The following is a 17524-nucleotide window of genomic DNA, read 5'->3' on the forward strand; positions in this document are numbered from 1 at the left end:
AGAGAAAGAAGAAAAATTTTCTGACTTAGAGTTACAAGGAATTATTTTTAAGATACAAAATCACTAACCAGAAAAGAAAAGATTTATACATTTGACTACATTAAAAATAAGAACTTCTCTTTATTAAAAGGTAATACAAACAGAATGAAAATACAAGCCACAAATGTAGCAAAGATTATTATTAAAAAAAATTTTTTTTAATGTTTATTTATTTTTGAGAGAGAGAGAGGTGCAGAGTATGAGATGGGGAGGAGCAGAGAGAGAGGGAGACAGAATCTGAAGCAGGCTCCAGGCTCCCAGCTGTCAGCACAGAGCCCTAAGCGGGGCTTGAACTCATGAATTGTGAGATCATGACCTGAGCCAAAGTTGGATGCTTAACTGACTGGGCCACCCAGGCATTCCAGAGTAAAGATTATTTGTAACACTCATAACAGCGAAAGATCATTGTGGAGAATAAATAGAAAACCCCTATAAATTAACAACCCAAGAGAAAAATGGCCAAATTACAAGAACAGCCATTGCCAGATGAAGAAACATAAGTTGCTAATAATCATATGAAGTCTTTTTATACATCATAGTAATCAGGGAAATGCAAAATTTAGGTCACAATGAAATACCTTTTGATGCTGACCAAATTGGCAAAAATTAAGGTCTGTTAATTTAATTGTTGGTAAATAAGGCAAAAGTGGTGAAAGAACTTTGAAAAACATTATGTAGTATTCTGTAAGGTTTTCATACTTCATGGCTTAGAAAATCCATTTTTTAGTGATACATCCCAGAAAATCTCTGCACTGATGTGCAAGGAGACATGTTAAAAGTGCTCATAGCAGCTCTGATCCTAATAGAAAAAGGAAGGAAGGGAGGAAGGAAAGAAGGAAGGAAGGAAGGAAGGAAGGAAGGAAGGAAGGAAGGAAGGAACAAAAAGAAACAACATGATCGGTGATAGAATGTATAAATAAATTGTGGTATTTACCACTGATGCATGATGAAATACTGATAATGTGTACGTTAGTGAAAATGAACTATAGCAATATACTATATGGATGGTTCTTGGAAATATATTGAATGAAAAAAGCAAGTCTAGGTTGCTATAGTGTGATTATTTTTATAGAGCTGTAAAACAAAATTAAGGAATATTTTGTTTATCCTGTGTAAAATTTTATGTAAAAAAGCAAGACCTTGGTTAATTTTAAAAAATTCAGCAATGTTCTCTCTGTAGAGAAGCAGTAGAATAGAATGGGGGAAGCACAGACGCAGATGCAGTGGTGTTAATAATGTTCTTCAACTGTGAGGGAGAGGAAGGGGGAAAAATGTTACAGAGAGGGAGTGAGGCAAACCATAAGGACTCTTAAATACTGAGAACAAACTGAGGGTTGATGGGGGTGGGGGAGAGGGGAAAGTGGCTGATGGGCATTGAGGAGGGCACTTGTTGGGATGAGTACTGGGTGTTGTATGGAAACCAATTTGACAATAAACTATATTAAAAAATAATAAAAATAAAAAGTAATTTTGTCCTTAAAACAATAATGTTCTTCAAATGGGAGGTGGGTTCAGTGGTTCAGCTAAAACATTTGTGTATCAAATAGACATTATCAAAAATAGGGAATCTATTGCTTTAGAAAGTTATATGTTCCTGTTAGTGAATGTAAATCTTCATTAACTCTAACATTCGCCTAGAATTTTTCAAAGTCTCATTTTTTTCAAGTCTTTAAATATTTGGTTAAGAATACAAAGTAATTTGGTGCTCCTTAAAGTAAACTTCTCAAAGATTCTTTATCTTGGAAATAGGCAATAGGCTGTGCCTTATCTTTTATAGATTAGAACTGGAATTTGATTTTTTTAGTGGGATAAACAAAGGAGTAGTGTTATCAAAAGCTCATCCTATTTATATAAAACCTTTATATGCGGCCTTAGAAAATTCTTAGAAATCTTTATCCATTCTAATATTGGGATATTATATATAATCAAAGAAAGACATTTTCTAAGTATAGAATGACTATTAAAATGTTTAATAGTTTCAAAAGCATACTGGAATAAAGATAACAAAGTGAATGGTAGCCTGAGGTGGGAGAAACCAGAGGTCAAGAAAGCTCACTTCTAATCTCTGATCTTGTATTTCCTTTTGTGACCTGGGGAAAAAAATCATGATATCATGTCTAAGTATTTTTTAAAATGTATAAAATAATACACTAATTCTTTACCGACATATCTTTGAGTTGTTGTCAGGCCAAGACAAGATAATGTAAGTTAAAATTAAAAATGTTGTACGCTTGTAACTAGAAAGATTTTGATTAACTTTCCTGGCATTTTTCAGTTTTACTTTCTCCTTGTGTGTTGAATTGCTTTTTCCTCTTAGAACCATATATTTTTAGTGGTATTAGCTGATGGCTATAATCATGTTATCTCCCTATAATTTATTTTACATAATTCTATAGTTGTCATAATTAACATTTGAAGATATTGAAGAAAATATTCTTTTCTCCTTAGAAACGAAAAAAGTGAATTTTAAAGATTTCATTGATACAATGATGACCAATACGGAACGCTTCTCTGAAAAATTATGTAAGAACATCACATTTTGTGCTTTTATTTACTTTTTCAAGTTTATTTATTTATTTTGAGAGACAGAGAAAGAGCAGGGGCAGGGCAGAGAGAGAGAAAGGGAGAGAGAGAGAATCCCAAGAAGACTCCACACTGTCAGTTACAGAGCCCAGTGCACAGCTCGATCTCACAAACCATGAGATCGTGACCTGAGCGGAACTCAAGAGTTGGACACACTTACCCGACTGAGCCACCCACCCCAACATATATTGTGCTTTTAGTGGACCAACTGGTGTGACAAACTTTAGAAGAGTGTAGCAGACTAGAAGAGGTAGTCATCCTGTAGATCATCAGCCAAACAGATGCCTGGCTTACTGCTGATGTTTGGTTTCAATCTTCTCTGTTAATGATTTCTAAATCTCGAGCACTTCCATGTGCAAATGAATTGAAAGTTTTTACGAGCTTCCTGTTTATCCTCACACTTACTATAAAGAGCTAGAACCGTGTATATAAAATTCCTTTTCGGAAGATGTAAAACGTCTTCCCAGTTTGGGGAAGTGATGCCATCTAGTGACTAGCGCTGAGTACTCATATGCAGAATTTCCTCTTTCATTTGTTTATATATTTTTTTCCATCTTCCAATTTATTCAGTAATATTTACTGAGCCATTGTTATATATGCTTTCTGTTAAGCTGATGAGCTGTTAAGATGAGAAAGACAGTCTTGGCCACTCAGAAGCTCACTGTAAAGAAATACAAGGTCTTATATGTACATTTTAAATGGAGTGAAGCTAGTTTAAAAATTGAAGCGAAAAGTAGCATTTTGTTATTTTGTGCTTAGCTGTTGGGTAATAGTGCATTTTAAGTAACAGTTATTTTACCTTACACTAGAAATCAATTTAATTTGCTTTCTATACAAGGTGGAACATAATAGATTAATTGGATGAAGAGATTATTTGCATTGTTAGTCACTTCATTTATCCTAGGAATTTTAGTTTCGTGGAGATAAAAAGTTTTTGTTTTTGTTTTTAAACATTTTTATTATTTTTGAGAGACAGAGAGAGCACGAGCCGGGGAGGGGCAGAAAGAGACAGAAACACAGAATCTAAGCAGACTCTAGGCTCTGAGCTTGTCAGCACAGAGCCCGACGTGGGGCTCGAACTCACAAACAGTGAGGTCGTGACCCAAGCCGAAGTAGGATGCTTAATCAACTGATCCACCCAGGCACCCCGAGTTAAAAAGTTTTATTATCACGGAGTTGTATAGTATATTATCTTACTCGTATCTATAGTTAAATTTCCTTTCTTGTTGTTAAATATTGCACATTTATATTCACTGCTTTCCTTTTTTCTTCATCTGGCTGCTCATTTCTTCACCAGACAGCTTATTGGTTCTGTATACCTCATTGGGACCTTCTATCCATTTATCCCTCAACTTTGTCCTTACCCACCAGTCTCCCTGTTTTCACTTTTCTTCCTTATCCACTTGAAAATCACTGGTCTGTGTACCTCGAATACCCTACAGTCTTCAGTACCCTAAATTGCCCTTTGGTTGCACCTGTCTTACAAAACTCCCAACCCTGGCTTTTCCTCGTGGCTGACATCATTTCTAGAGAAAATTATATAGCTCAGTAGATTGAACACTTTGAAATCTTGACCATCAGTGTCTGGTGGCCCTCAGCACTACCTAGGAATTATGTGATTCCCACCCTCTCCCAGTTAGTTTATTCTTTTACTCTCTGAAATAACTAATTAACAATCTCCATTCTCTCAAACTTCCATTCCTACTCCAACCTTAGCCCTTCTCACGTTTAGCAGATAACTTAGCCTTTATAAGGAAAATAGAAGCCTGTCACTATTTTGAGGACGTTAAGATATTTCCCAATATTTTCTCCTAAAAGTTTTTAAGTATTTCTTTTTCATAGTTAAGTCTTTAATTCACCTGAAATTGATTTTTATGTTTAGAGTGAAATTGGGATCCAATTTAATTTTTTTCCATAAAGATATTAGCTGGTGACAGTTTTATATTAATTCTTTGAGATTTATGTATTATATAAATTGATTTGGAACCTGACACTCACACATGATGGCCTTGGGATTTAGGTTATCATTGGAGATTTTATTCCTTCTAGTCATACCTCTGGCAGAGAACAGGCTTTCTTCTTGAATTCCTAAAAAGGTGACTAAAGTGTTTTTATTAATAATTTTCAGATGGAAAGATTTTCCGGGGCCCTGTCTTTTTTGGGAAAAGTTTTCAATTAGCAATAATCGCGCCTCGGATAAACCTCATTGGCTATGATACTGCCACTGTGCAAAGCTGGGCCCTGTCTTTTTTTTGTTTGTTTGTTTTGTATTAAATTTTTTTTTAATGTTTATTTATTTTTGAGAGAGCAAGAGACAAAGTGCGAGCAGCAGATAGGCAGAGAGAGAGGGAGACACAGAATCCGAAACAGGCTCCAGGTTCTGAGCTGTCAGCACAGAGCCCAATGGGGGACTCGAACTCACAAACTGAGAGATCGTGACCTTAGTTGAAGTCGACGCTTAACTGACTGAGCTACCCGGGCCCTGGTGTTAAGTACGCACCTCTATAATTCTAGACTTGTCTGTATCAAGTAATAACAATAATACTTATTATATTACTCACATTTATTGAGGGTTTACTATGTGCCAGTACTGTTCTAAATAATTTTTATTTATTAACTCACTTAATTCTCACATCAACTCTATTATTTTTATTTTATGGATGGGAAAACCACAGCACAGAGGTTAAAGAAGTCACATAGCTAGTATGTGGTAGAATTAAGATTAGAACTCGGGTAGAGTGGTGCCTGGTTGGTTCAGTCAGTTGAGTGTCCGACTTTTGATTTTAGCTCAGGTCATGACCGCAGCGTTGTGAGATGGAGCCCCACATCAGGCTCTGTGCTGGGCATGGATCCTGCTTAAGATTCTGTCCTGAGAGGCCCTTTGTCAGCTTGGCAGAGTGGTGCCACCCCAGAACCCGGGTGTGTGGAGTGGGATCCTTTAAGACGTTGGGGTTTGAATCCCAGCTGAGTGCCTGGGAGGTGCAGGAGACTGTGGAGCGGGACAAACTGACCAGATCGTGCCTGTGCTGTGCTGTGAGGGCTGCCTGAACAGGGTGGTTTGGTCTAGGGAGGAGAAACTGCGACGATGCCATTTTCCTCCAATCACCAACATGGTGGGGCTTCAGGGAACAGGACAGCAGGCCCCCAGTGGAGGTTGGACTGCTTACACCAAACCCTGCCTCACCATGCCTGGCAACTGCATATCTGCTGGAGGGAGAATTGACCCTTACCCAACCAGAGGGTCCCTCCTCCAGACCAGCACAACCACTGGTTCCAGGGCACCATCGGACAACGGTCCGGCAGTTTTTCATTTTCTGATTTGATTTTTGGAAATACATATTTTCTTTTCTTGTCTTTTCTCCTTCTTCTTCTTCCTTCCCTTCTCTATTCTGGTTGTTAATTTGTTTAAGCAGGCATTTTTAATCTATGCATTTTACACCTCTTCTGTATCTCCTCCTTCTTTATTTTTCTCTCTCTCTCTAGATTAAGCCATATAGTTTCTCTGATTCTCTGCCTGCTCAATTTTTTTTTCTCTTTCCCTGCTTCTGTCATTTCCCTCTTTCTATGGGATAAGGCTTCTTCCACCCCCTCCCCTTTTTAATTTTTTCCAGGGTTACTTCAATGAACAAATCAAAGCACGCCTGGTGGAAAGTCCAAACCACCAGTGCGAGTAGGGGTATAAAGCAACCAGAGTCACAACAACAGAGAGCATGTGACACACTCCAAAAACACCTCCTGAAGGGTCAGGCCCTGGATAGTATATGACCCCTTTTTAACATAGTAGTACTCACAGGGGCAGGACACATAACAAACTATTAAAACACGTAAAAGACAGAAAACTAGACAAAATGACTAGACAGAAGAATTCTCAAAAATTCTAGGAAGAAATGACAGCCAGAAAAATTGCTCAAAACAGATATAAACAATATATCTAAACAAGAATTTGGAATAATAGTCATAAGACTAAGAGCTGGGCTTGAAAAAACTATAGAAGACAGCAGAGAATCTATTGCTGCAGAGATCAAGGACACAAGAGATAGTCATGATGAATTAAGAAATGCAGTAAATGAGATGCAAAATAAACTAGATGCAGAGACAGCAAGGATGAAGGAGCAGAGGGAAGAATAAGTGAAATAGAAGATAACATGGAAAATGATGAAGCTGAAAAAGAGAGAGAGAGGAAAATATTAGACCACGAGGGGAGAATTAGAGACCTAAGTGATTCAATGAGATATAATAATATCTGTATCATAGGAATTCCAGAAGGAGAAGAAAGAGACAGGGGCAGAAGGTTTGTTTCACCAAATTATAGTTGAGAGCTTCCCTAATCTGGGGGAGGAAGCAGACATCCAAGTCCAGGAGGCCCAGAGAATTCCCTTCAGAATTAACAGAAGCAGGTCAGCCCCAAGGCATGTCATAGTGAAATTGGCAAAATACAAAGATAAAGAGAGAATTCTGAAAGCAGCTAGGGACAAACGGGCCTTAACCTACAAGGGCAGACACACAAGGGTAGTAGCAGACCTGTCCACTGAAACTTGGCAGGCCAGAAGGGAGTAGCTGGAAATATTCAATGTGCTGAATAGGAAAAATATGCAGCCAGGAATCCTTTATCCATCAAGGCTGTCATTCAGAGTGAAAGGAGAGATCAAGGCTTTTCCAGACAAACAAAAACTGAAGGAATTCATGACCACTAAACCAACCCTGCAGGCACTCTGTGAGTGGAATGCTGCAAAGACTACAAAGGACCAGAGACATTGCCACAATCATGAAACCTACAGATAACACAATGACACTAAATCCATATCTTTCAGTCATAACTCTGAATGTAAATGGGCTAAATGCCCCAATCAAAAGGCATAAGGTATCAACATGGATAAAAAACCAAGTTCCATCTATATGCTGTCTACAAGACACTCATTTTAGACCTGAGGACACCTGAAAATTGGAAGTGAGGGGATGGAGAACCATATATCATGCTACTGGAAGTCAAAAGAAAGCTGGAATAGCCATACTTATATCAGACAAACTAGATTTTAAAGTAAAGACGGTAGCAAATGATAAAGAAGGGCATTATTGTCATAATTAAGGGGCCTATCCATCAAGAAGAGATAACAATCGTAAATGTTTATGCCCCCAACTTGGTAGAACCCAAATTTATAAATTAATCACAAACATAAGCAATCTTACTGATAATAATACGGTAATTGTAGATGACTTTATTTTTTTTCAATATATGAAATTTATTGTCAAATTAGTTTCCATACAACACCCAGTGCTTATCCCAAAAGGTGCCCTCCTCAATACCCATCACCCACCTTCGCTTCCCTCCCACCCCCCATCAACCCTCAGTTTGGTCTCAGTTTTTAAGAGTCTCTTATGCTTTGGCTCTCTCCCACTCTAACCTCTTTTTTTTTTTCTCCTTCCCCTCCCCCATGGGTTTCTGTTAAGTTTCTTAGGATCCACGTAAGAGTAAAACCATATGGTATCTGTCTTTCTCTGTATGGCTTATTTCACTTAGCATCACACTCTCCAGTTCCATCCATGTTGCTACAAAGGGCCATATTTCATTCTTTCTCATTGCCACGTAGTATTCCATTGTGTATATAAACCACAATTTCTTTCTCCATTCATCAGTTGATGGACATTTAGGCTCTTTCCATAATTTGGCTATTGTTGAGAGTGCCGCTATAAACATTGGGGTACAAGTGCCCCTATGCATCAGTACTCCTGTATCCCTTGGGTAAATTCCTAGCAGTGCTATTGCTGGGTCATAGGGTAGGTCTATTTTTAATTTTCTGAGGAACCTCCACACTGTTTTCCAGAGCAGCTGCACCAATTTGCATTCCCACCAACAGTGCAAGAGGGTTCCCATTTCTCCACATTCTCTCCAGCATCTACAGTCTCATGATTTGTTCATTTTAGCCACTCTGACTGGCGTGAGGTGATATCTGAGTGTGGTTTTGATTTGTATTTCCCTGATGAGGAGCGATGTTGAGCATCTTTTCATGTGCCTGTTGGCCATCCGGATGTCTTCTTTAGAGAAGTGTCTATTCATGTTTTCTGCCCATTTCTTCACTGGGTTATTTGTTTTTCGGGTGTGGAGTTTGGTGAGCTCTTTATAGATTTTGGATACTAGCCCTTTGTCCGATATGTCATTTGCAAATATCTTTTCCCATTCCGTTGGTTGCCTTTTAGTTTTGTTGGTTGTTTCCTTTGCTGTGCAGAAGCTTTTTGTCTTCATAAGGTCCCAGTAGTTCATTTTTGCTTTTAATTCCCTTGCCTTTGGGGATGTGTCGAGTAAGAGATTGCTACGGCTGAGGTCAGAGAGGTCTTTTCCTGCTTTCTCCTCTAGGGTTTTGATGGTTTCCTGTCTCACATTCAGGTCCTTTATCCATTTTGAGTTTATTTTTGTGAATGGTGTGAGAAAGTGGTCTTGTTTCATTCTTCTGCATGTTGCTGTCCAGTTCTCGCAGCACCATTTGTTAAAGAGACTGTCTTTTTTCCATTGGATGTTCTTTCCTGCTTTGTCAAAGATGAGTTGGCCATACATTTGTGGGTCTAGTTCTGGGGTTTCTATTCTATTCCATTGGTCTATGTGTCTGTTTTTGTGCTAATACCATGCTGTCTTGATGATTATAGCTTTGTAATAGAGGCTAAAGTCTGGGATTGTGATGCCTCCTGCTTTGGTCTTCTTCAAAATTACTTTGGCTATTTGGGCCTTTTGTGGTTCCATATGAATTTTAGGATTGCTTGTTCTAGTTTCGAGAAGATTGCTGGTGGAATTTTGATTGGGATTGCATCGAATGTGTAGATAGCTTTGGGTAGTATTGACATTTTGACAATATTTATTCTTCCAATCCATGAGCATGGAATGTTTTTCCATTTCTTTATATTTTCTTCAATTTCCTTCATAAGCTTTCTATAGTTTTCAGCATACAGATCTTTTACATCTTTGGTTAGATTTATCCCCAGGTATTTTATGCTTCTTGGTACAATTGTGAATGGGATCAGTTTCTTTATTTGTCAACTGATGAATGCAACTGTTGAATGCAACTGATTTCTGTACATTGATTTTGTATCCTGAAACTTTGCTGAAATCATGTATCAGTTCTAGCAGACTTTTGGTGGAGTCTGTCGGATTTTCCACGTATAATAACATGTCTTCTGCAAAAAGTAAATGCTTAACTTCATCTTTGCCAATTTTGATGCCTTTGATTTCCTTTTGTTGTCTGATTGCTGATGCTAGAACTTCCAACACTGTGCTAAACAACAGCAGTGAGAGTGGACATCCCTGTCGTGTTCCTGATCTCAGGGAAAAAGCTGTCAGTTTTTCCCCATTGAGGATGATGTTAGCTGTGGGTTTTTCATAAATGGCTTTTATGATGTTAAAGTATGTTCCTTCTATCCCGACTTTCTCGAGGGTTTTTATTAGGAAAGGATGCTGAATTTTGTCAAATGCCTCTTCTGCATCGATTGACAGGATCATATGGTTCTTATCTTCTCTTTTATTAATGTGATGTATCACATTGATTGATTTGCGAATGTTGAACCAGCCCTGCATCCCAGGAATGAATCCCACTTGATCATGGTGAATAATTCTTTTTAGAAGCTGTTGAATTCGATTTGCTAGTATCTTATTGAGAATTTTTGCATCCACATTCATCAGGAATATTGGCCTATAGTTCTCTTTTATTACTGGGTTTCTGTCTGGTTTAGGAATCAAAGTAATACTGGCTTCATAGAATGAGTCTGGAAGTTTTCCTTCCCTTTCTATTTTTTGGAATAGCTTGAGAAGGATAGGTATTATCTCTGCTTTAAACGTCTGGTAGAACTCCCCTGGGAAGCCATCTGGTCCTGGACTCTTATTTGTTGGGAGATTTTTGATAACTGATTCAATGTCGTCACTGGTTATGGGTCTGTTCAAGCTTTCTGTTTCCTCCTGATTGAGTTTTGGAAGTGTGTGGGTGTTTAGGAATTTGTCCATTTCTTCCAGGTTGTCCAGTTTGCTGGCATATAATTTTTCATAGTATTCCCTGATAATTGCTTGTATCTCTGAGGGATTGGTTGTAATAATTCCATTTTCATTCATGATTTTATCTGTTTAGGTCCTCTCCCTTTTCTTTTTGAGAAGCCTGGCTAGAGGTTTATCAATTTTGTTTATTTTTTCAAAAAACCAACTCTTGGTTTCATTGATCTGCTCTACAGTTTTTTAGATTCTATATTGTTTATTTCTGCTCTGATCTTTATTATTTCTCTTCTTCTGGGTTTAGGCTGTCTTTGCTGTTCTGCTTATATTTCCTTTAGATGTGCTGTTAGATTTTGTATTTGGGATTTTTCTTGTTTCTTGAGATAGGCCTGGATTGCAATGTATTTTCCTCTCAGGACTGCCTTCGCTGCATCCCAAAGCGTTTGGATTGTTGTATTTTCATTTTCGTTTGTTTCCATATATTTTTTAATTTCTTCTCTAATTGCCTGGTTGACCCATTCATTCTTTAGTAGGGTGTTCTTTAACCTCCATGCTTTTGGAGGTTTTCCAGACTTTTTCCTGTGGTTGATTTCAAGCTTCATAGCATTGTGGTCTGAAAGTATGCATGGTATGATTTCAATTCTTATATACTTATGAAGGGCTGTTTTGTGACCCAGTATGTGATCTATCTTGGAGAATGTTCCATGTGCACTCGAGAAGAAAGTATATTCTGTTGCTTTGGGATGCAGAGCTCTAAATATATCTGTCAAGTCCATCTGATCTAATGTATCATTCAGGGCCCTTGTTTCTTTATTGACTGTGTGTCTAGATGATCTATCCATTTCTGTAAGTGGAGTGTTAAAGTCCCCTGAAATTACCACATTCTTATCAATAAGGTTACTTATGTTTGTGAGTAATTGTTTTATATATTTGGGGGCTCCTGTATTTGGCACATAGACATTTATAATTGTTAGCTCTTCCTGATGGATAGACCCTGTAATCATTATATCATGCCCTTCTTCATCTCTTGTTACAGCCTTTAATTTAAAGTTTAGTTTGTCTGATATAAGTATGTCTATTCCAGCTTTCTTTTGACTTCCAGTGGCATGATAAATAGTTCTCCATCCCCTCACTCTCAATCTGAAGGTGTCCTCAGGTCTAAAATGAGTCTCTTGTAGACAGCAAATAGATGGGTCTTGCTTTTTTATCCATTCTGATACCCTATGTCTTTTGGTTGGCACATTTAATCCATTTACATTCAGTGTTATTATAGAAAGATATGGGTTTAGAGTCATTGTGATGTCTGTAGGTTTCATGTTTGTAGCGATGTCTCTGGTACTTTGTCTCACAGGATCCCCCTTAGGATCTCTTGTAGGGCTGGTTTAGTGGTGACGAATTCCTTCAGTTTTTGTTTGTTTGGGAAGACCTTTATCTCTCCTTCTGTTCTAAATGACAGACTTGCTGGATAAAGGATTCTCGGCTGCATATTTTTTTCTGTTCATCACATTGAAGATCTCCTGCCATTCCTTTCTGGCCTGCCAAGTTTCAGAAGAGAGATCAGTCACAAGTCTTATAGGTCTCCCTTTATATGTAAGAGCACATTTATCCCTCGCTGCTTTCAGAATTTTCTCTTTATCCTTGTACTTTTCCAGTTTCACTGTGATATGTCATGCAGAAGATCGATTCAAGTTACGTCTGAAGGGAGTTCTCTGTGCCTCTTGGATTTCAATGCCTTTTTCCTTCCCCAGATCAGGGAAGTTCTCAGCTATGATTTCTTCAAGTACATCTTCAGCACCTTTCCCTCTCTCTTCCTCCTCTGGAATACCAATTATGTGTAGAATATTTCTCTTTAGTGCATCACTTAGTTCTGTAATGTTCCCCTCATACTCCTGGATTTTTTTTATCTTTTTCTCAGCTTCCTCTTTTTCCATAATTTTATCTTCTAGTTCACCTATTCTCTCCTCTGCCTCTTCAATCCGAGCCGTGGTTGTTTTATTTTGCAGCTCATTTATAGCATTTTTTAGCTCCTCCTGGCTGTTCCTTAGTCCCTTGATCTCTGTAGCAATAGATTCTGTGCTGTCCTTTACACTTTTTTCAAGCCCAGCGATTAATTTTATGACTATTATTCTAAATTCACTTTCTGTTATATTGTTTAAATTGTTTTTGATCAGTTCGTTAGCTGTCGTTATTTCCTGGAGATTCTTTTGAGGGGAATTCTTCCGTTTGGTCATTTTGGATAGTCCCTGGAGTGGTGCGGAACTGCGGGGCACTTCTCCTGTGCTGTCTTGAATAACTTGCGTTGGTGGGTGGGGCCGCAGTCAGACCTGATGTCTGCCCCCAGCCCACCACTGGGGCCACAGTCAGACTGGTGTGTACCTTCTCTTCCCCTCTCCTAGGGGCGGGATTCACTGTGGGGTGGCGTGCCGTGGCCCATCTGGGCTACTTGCACACTGCCAGGCTTATGGTGCTGGGGATCTGGCGTATTAGCTGTGGTGGATCGGCAAGGTGCACAGGGGCGGGAGGGGCAGGCTCAGCTAGCTTATCCTTCCGTGATCAGCTTCTGGAGGGGCCCTGCGGCACCGGGAGGGAGTCAGACCCGCCGCCAGTGGGATGGATCCACAGAAGCACAACGTTGGATGTTTGCGCGGTGCAAGCAAGTTCCCTGGCAGGAACCGGTTCCCTTTGGGATTTTGGCTGGGGGATGGGCGAGGGAGATGGCGCTGGCGAGCACCTTTGTTCCCCACCAATTTGAGCTTTGTCGTCCGGGGCTCAACAACTCTCCCTCCCGTTGTCCTCCAGCCTTCCCGCTCTCTGAGCAGAGCTGTTAACTTATAACCTTCCAGATGTTAAGTCCTGCTTGCTGTCTGAACACACTCCGTCCAGCCCCTCCGCTTTTGCAAGCCAGACTCGGGGGCTCTGCTTGCCCGGCGGGCTGCCCTTCTGCCCTGACTCCCTCCCGCCAGTCTGTAGCACGCACTGCCTCTCCGCCCTTCCTACCCTCTTCCATGGTCCTCTCGTCTATGCTTGGCTCCGGAGACTCCGTTCTGCTAGTCTTCTGGCAGTTTTCTGGGTTATTTAGGCAGGTGTAGATGGAATCTATGTGATCAGCAGGATGCGGTGAGCCCGGCATCCTCCTACGCCGCCATCTTCCCTGTGGATGACTTTAATACTCCACTTACAGTAATGGAGAGATGACCTAGGCAGAAAATTAATAAAGAAACAACGGTCTTGAATGATACCCTGGACCAGATGGAGTTGACAAATATATTCAGAACTTTTTATCCAAAAGCAGCAGAATACACATTCTTCTCGAGTGCACATGGAATATTCTCCAAAATAGATCACATACTGGGTCACAAAGCAGCCCTAAATAAATATAAAAGGATTGAGATCATACCATGAATATTTTCAGATCACAATGCTATGAAACTTGAAATCAACCACAAGACAAAATTTGGAAAGCCTCCTAATGCATGGAGGTTAAAGAACATCCTACTAAAGAATCAGTGGGTCAATTAGGCAGTTAAAGAAGAAATTTAAAAATATATGGAAGCAAATGAGAATGAAAATAAAACATTCCCAACCCTTTGGGATGCAGCAAAGGCAGTCCTAAGAGGAAAATACACTGCAATCCAGGCCTATCTCAAGAAACAAGAAAAGTCCCCAAAACAGAATCTACCCTCACACCTAAAGGAACTAGAAGCAGAGCAGCAAAGAAACCCCAAAGCCAGCAGAAGAAGAGGAATAATAAAGATTAGAGCAGAACTAAACAATATGGAATCCAAAAAAACCCAAAAAACAAAAAACACAGTAGAACAGATCAATTAATCTAAGAGGTGGTTTTTGGAAACAATAAACAAAATTGATAAAACCCTAGCCAGACTTCTCAAAAAGAAAAGAGAGAGAACCCAAATAGATAAAATCACAGATGAAAGAGGAGAGATCACAACCAACACCACAGAAATACAAACAATTATTAGAGAATACTGTGAAAAATTATATGCCAACAAACTGGACAATCTGTAAGAAATTGGACAAATTCCTAGACACCCACACACTACCAAAACTCAAACTGGAAGAAATAGAAAATTTGAACAGACCCACAACCAGTGAAGAAATTGAATCAGTTATCAAAAATCTCCCAACAAATGAGTCCCAACAAATGGGCCAGATGGCTACCCAAGGGACTTCTACCAGACATTTAAAGCAGAGTTAGTACCTATTCTTCTCAAGCTGTTCCAAACAATAGAAATGGAAGGAAGGCTTCTGGACTAATTCTATGTAGCCAGCATTACCTCGATTCCCAAACCAGACAGAGACCCCACTAAAAAGAATTACAGGCCAATATCCCCGATGAACATGGATGCAAAAATTCTCAACAAGATACTAGCAAATTGAATTCAACAGTATATTAAAAGAATTATTAACCATGATCAAGTGGGATTCATTCCTGGGCTGCAGGACTGGTTCAATATTCGCAAATCAATCAATGTGGTATATCACATCGATAGAAGAAAGGATAAGAACAATATGATCCTGTCAATAGATGCAGAAAAAGCATCTGACAAAATACAGCATCATTAGTAAAAACCCTCCAGAAAGTTGGGATAGAAGGAACATATCTTAACATCATCAAATCTACATATGAAAAGCCCAAGCTAATATCATCCTCAATGGGGAAAAACTGAGAGTTTACCCACTGAGATCAGGAATACAACAGGGATGTCTACTCTCACCACTGTTGTTTAATATAGTGTTGGAAGTCCTAGCCTCAGCAATCAGACAACAAAAGGAAATAAAAGGCATCCAAATTGGCAAAGAAGTCAAACTTTCATTTTTTGCAGATGACATGATACTCTACATGGAAAACTCAAAAGACTCCACCAAAAAACTAGAACTGATACATGAATTCAGCAAAGTCGCAGGATATAAAACCAATGTACGGAAATTGGTTGCATTTCTATACACCAAGAATGAAGCAATAGTAAGAGAAATCAAAGAATCGATCCCATTTACAATTGTATCGAGAACCATAAAATACCTAGGAATAAGTTTAACCAAAGAGGTAAAAGATCTGTATGCTGAAAACTGTAGAAAACTTATGAAAGAAATTGAAGAAGACACAAAGAAATGGAAAGGCATTCCAGGCTCATGGATTGGAAGAAAAAATATTGTTAAAATGTGGATAGTACCCAAAGCAATCTACACATTCAGTGTAATCCCACTCAAAATTGCACCAGCATTCTTCTCAGAGCTAGAACAAACAATCTTTCAAATTTGTAGGGAACCACATGAGACCCTGAATAGCCAAAGTAATGTTGAACAGGAAAACCAAAGTAGGAAGCATCACAATCCCAGACTTCAGCCTCTACTACAAAGCTGTAATCATCAAGACAGTATGGTATTGGCACAAAAATAGGCACATAGACCAGTGGAGTAGAATACAGAACCCAGAATTGGACTCACAAAGGTATGGCCAATTAATCTTTGATGAAGCAGGGAAGAGTATCCAAGGAAAAAAAGAAAGTCTCTTTGGCAAATAGTGCTGGAAGACCTGTACAGTAACAAGCAGAAGAATGAAACTGGACCACTCTCTCACACCATACACAAAAATAAACTCAAAGTGGATGAAGGGCCTAAATGTGAGACAGGAAACCATCAAAACCCTAGAGGGGAAAACAGTCAACAACCTCTTTGACCTCAGCCACAGCAACTTCTTACTTGATACGTCTCTGAAGGCAAGGGAGATAAAAGCAAAAATGAACTATTGGGACCTCATCAAGATAAAAAGTTTCTGCACAGCCAAGGAAACAATCAACAAAACTAAAAGGCAACTGATCGAATGGAAGACGATATTTACAAATGACATATCAGATAAAGGTTAGTATCCAAAATCTATAAAGAACTTACCAAGCTCAACACCCGACAAACAAACCAGTGAAGAAATGGACAGATGACATGAGCAGACACTTTTCCAAAGAAGACATCCAGATGGCCAGCAGACACATGAAAAGATGCTCAACATCGCTCATCATTAGGGAAATACAAATCAAAACCACACTGAGATACCACCTCACACAGGTCAGAGTGGCTAAAATTAACAACTCAGGAAACAACAGATGTTGGTGAGGATGTGGAGAAATGGGAGCCCTCTTGCACTTTTGGTGGGAGTGCAAACTGGTGCAGCCTCCCTGGAAAACAGTGTAGAGGTTCCTCAAGAAATTAAAAATAGAATTACCCTACAACCCAGCAATAGCACTACTAGGAATTTATCCAAAGGATGCAGGAGTGCTGATTCATAGGGGCACGTGTACCCCAATGTTTATAATAGCACTATCAACAATAGCCACATTATGGAAAGAGCCAATGTCCATCCACTGATGAATGGATAAAAAAGATGTGATACACACACACACACACACACACACACACACACACACACACCAGAATACTACCGGCAATGAGAAAGAATGAAATCTTGCCATTTGCAACAACATGGATGGAACTGGAGGGTATTATGTTAAGTGAAATAAGTCAGAGCAAGAGAGATATCATGTTTTCACTCATATGTAGAATTTGAGAAACTTAACCAAAGACCATGAGGGAAGGGAAGAGGAAAAAAATAGTTTCAAACAAAGAGGGAGGAAGGCAAACCATAAGAGACTCCTGAATACAGAGAACGACTGAGGATTGATGGGGAGACTGTGGGGGAGGGGAAAATGGGTGATGGGCATTGAGGAGGGTACTTGTTGGGATGAGTACTGGGTGTTGTATGTAAGCGATGAATCATGGGAATCTACTCTTAAAGCCAAGAGCACACTGTATGTTAGCTAACTTGACAATAAGTTATATTTTAAAAAAAAAAGCATTCTCTCTCTCTCTCTGCCCCTCTCCCATATGCACACACTCTGTCTCTCTCTCAAAAAAAAAGGCAAC

At 39.2% G+C, this 17524-nt stretch overlaps 2 pseudogenes; one reads left to right on the plus strand and one right to left on the minus strand.

Annotated features, from left to right (window-relative positions):
• LOC145715188 (EF-hand calcium-binding domain-containing protein 13-like) overlaps positions 1–17524 on the plus strand; it is a 98677-nt pseudogene that overhangs the window by 57307 nt on the left and 23846 nt on the right.
• Positions 4732–4858, minus strand: LOC145715192 (U4 spliceosomal RNA; annotated as a pseudogene).

The sequence above is a fragment of the Panthera onca genome (genome assembly GCF_046562875.1).
Source record: "Panthera onca isolate mPanOnc1 chromosome E1 unlocalized genomic scaffold, mPanOnc1 haplotype 2 h2.Chr16_ul_7, whole genome shotgun sequence".
Taxonomy (NCBI): Eukaryota; Metazoa; Chordata; class Mammalia; order Carnivora; family Felidae; genus Panthera; species Panthera onca.